We start from the raw sequence: 3,374 nt of genomic DNA, 5'->3' as shown, positions 1-3,374 counted from the left end.
GGAAAAGAAATCAACAGAGACAAGTGGGAAGGGGGGGGCAGGGAAAGGGAAGGGAAGGGGAAAGTCAAGGAACATATAGCAAAGACTCATGGACAAAACCAAAGGGGAAGAGCTGAGGGAGGGAAGGTGGGAGGGGGCAAGGGAAAGAGGTGGGGGGAAGGCAGAGACAAATGTATTTAAAAAGTAAATAAATTAATTAATAAAAAAAAAACAAAAACAAAAACAGGAGAAATATCCAGTGTTAATCAGACACTATTTTAGTATTTGTAAGGAACTAAAAATAGGAAAAATAATGATTCTAAGCTTTCATCGGATTTAAGTATCTTTCAATTTATGTGAAAAAGACATTTTATACCTTCAAATCTCATTAAGTTCAAAAGTAAGTTAGAAAGGAAGGGTATGTACTTATCTTAGAAGGAAAAGAAATATAAAACCAATCAAGTTATTACCCTGATTATAGCTTGTAGACTTTTCTGAACATGCCAAAGAATTAAGCAATCTGTAAAACTCAAATCCATGGTTATAAGCTGTATATATCATCCTGCTCAAGTCAGTGAGTCATTGATTTAGAAGCTACAAATGTGGTTCAGTGTCCCATCAAAGTCCCCCACAGGAATCTAAACAGTGAACCAGACACACAGTTTACCTCAGTTAACTGGGATGGTAACCATCTGATTTAGGGAATTCACATTTTTCAACTCCAAGATTCAAAATTAAGTATGGAAATGTTTAAGAAAATCAAAACCATGATATTAATATTTTGTGTTAGAAAGAGGACTCTTCACATTTGATATTTTCTATACCTGTAATATTTATCAGAATCAAACCTGAGTGACAGCCTTGTGATTCTAATTTAAAACGTATAACACATGATGGGCAGTAAGATGGCATCTGCTAGCAGGGTCGTTCAGGTAGTCAAGCCACATACTCCATTGATAAGGTTCCCTAACAGAAGAGACCATCCATCCTAAACCCAATGTATCAGAAATTTTGAGATCATCAGGACTACCATCTCACTCTTCTTCAATTTCACAGCATTTTAAAGGAAGTAAATCGCCAGATTGGCTGATGCATCAGGGTCCACCAGACACTGCAGAAATAATAAAAACATTACCTCAGAAATATAGAAGGAAACCTATGTCTCAAGAAGAAATCGAATTTATCCAACGTGGAGGTCCAGAATAATCACTGATACTGGCTGCTGTTTGTCATCAGACAAAAGAATAGTCTTTACAATAAAGGACTTCCAAAATGACAAATGAGAAATTGTACATTAAACAACTTTAATAAATATTCTGTAAACAAAAAAAACCCTACATAGAAAATTTAGATGGACAATTATATCTCATAATTTATGTATCTTGGTCAGCTCCTCCACAAGCTTACCTGATTGTTTATATACTTTATACTTATTAAAGTACACATCTGAAAATGTTAGCCTATTAACTTACTCTTGATTATCAAGTATTACCAGTGTTGAACTATTAAAAGCATACAATGTCTTATCTAGTAAACCATCATAGGTTTCCCATAATTTCACTTCTTTCAATTTCTGTTTAGAAATGAATTTATTAGGCAGAATTGCTGCCTTTTGGAAGTGCTTTTCCTGAAACTGGATGATGATCAGTGAAATAGTGGTTCCACTATTTGTTCTTAATTCTCTTTTTTCATTCAAAAAGTTACTGGAGTATAACTGGCTTAATAAGCACATCCTACTCTAAATGATAAAAATATAGCCAAAGCAAAACCAGTGACTTTGTAGTATTAACTCTGGGAAGTTAATACAAAAGATTATTTGTCACCTATTTTTAGAAAAAAAAATGTCAGTATAAAATCAGATCAAAATGAATATAGCATAGGTATAAATGTTTAACTAGAAATTGCAATTTCTTATGTTTTTAGGGTTAAGAAAGTGTTGTTCTTTGGTTTATTTTACTCTTTTAATTGTAATAATGTATGCAAATCCTGGTAACCATTAACTTTCTCAAACATAATGTCTGAAAGCTTCATAAAATCAACTTAAATATTTACCTTGTCAACGTAATTTATGAAACTTTAAAAGGGTCTTCCTGTGCCAAGAGTATATATTATTGTGAAAATAAAGTCTCACAAAACTAAATAAGTTTTCTTCCATACCTTTAAAAAAAAAAAAAGTATAACAGAATGATTAATTTAGACTAATGATTTTAAGTTAATATAGCACTCAGTTTATACAAAGCATTAAGCATCTAGGTTCACCATATTTCTAAGTTTAATTTATTAGAATTAGTGTTTGGGAAGCTTTATTAGGTCGCATGAATATGCATAAAGAAAATAAAGTCTGTTAAATATATAAAGGCTCTTTTTAATATTTTAATATGTTTAATTAAATTTGAATGAATATTAATCAAAGTCCCCTTAAATGTGATTGGCATATTCTAAATGTATAAACCAAGTGATAGGATATGTAAGCTAAACTTAAAAGCCTCACAAAGAACTAGGTATCATGAATTTTTTAAGCCAAAACTAAACTTCTGAACAATCTTCTCTGCACACAAAAACCACACTGAAAAACACCAAAAGTTTCATATCAGATCTTTGGATTCAGGAGCTCTAAAGTGTGTGCACTGGGAGATTCCCTCTAGGGAATTATAATCTTTAGGATTAATTATAACCTACTATATTTGTATCAGAGTTTAAGAATGAACCTTCTGTAGCACAGAACGGGCAGGGTGATTGTGCATGCTTGTTCACTGTTTCACATCTAAAACCAAGGCATTATCTTCATGTGATTTCAATCTAATATTCACAAGTAGGGGAAATGAAGCAAACTGAAATTGCACAAATCATAGTGACTTCAGGAACTCCAAGTAGCTTGGTATAACTGACCACACAATACAAAGGATGGTAACTTTAACATACTATATAGTTAAACACAGAGGTCAGAAATCCAGGAACAAAGGATTTTTTTAGAGCTATAAGCAACCATGGAGAGACTATTTCATTTCATCAGTAGTGGAACTGCCTATCTCCAGGCTAATAGCTAGTTAAATGCAGAGCCCAAATTAGAACATGTGTTCGGTAATATGTTACTAAATATTTTAAACTACCAGAATAGCATAGCTTTCCCATAGAACACTTGGCATTTCTTGATGGAAAGGCAAATGCAATTACAGTATCATAATTAATAAAAGACAAGGGAACAGCAAATGGTGCATGAGAAGATGTTGACAATAACTGCTTCAGGACTCTGGGGAGACTGGCCAGGAGCATTTCAGATCTGCTGAATGATAAAAGAAAGCAACCTGGAATCAAAGAATACTTTCAATCTGGAATAATCCACATACAGTTACTAAGTACCTCCTCCTACAGGAAAGGAAGGGAGGAAGAAGGTA

General features: G+C 33.1%; 1 pseudogene; it reads left to right on the top strand.

The window, feature by feature from the left end:
* The first annotated feature begins 869 nt into the window (after positions 1–869).
* On the top strand, positions 870–1,311 carry LOC129061849 (alpha-ketoglutarate dehydrogenase component 4-like; annotated as a pseudogene).
* The last annotated feature ends 2,063 nt before the right edge of the window (positions 1,312–3,374 follow it).

This window comes from Pteronotus mesoamericanus, unplaced genomic scaffold (genome assembly GCF_021234165.1).
Source record: "Pteronotus mesoamericanus isolate MK-2021 breed Mesoamerican mustached bat unplaced genomic scaffold, CSHL_Meso_final scaffold_651, whole genome shotgun sequence".
In the NCBI taxonomy this organism is placed as follows: domain Eukaryota; kingdom Metazoa; phylum Chordata; class Mammalia; order Chiroptera; family Mormoopidae; genus Pteronotus; species Pteronotus mesoamericanus.
The sequence above is the reverse complement of the archived record's forward strand: the minus strand, read 5'-3'. Positions and strand labels throughout refer to the sequence as shown.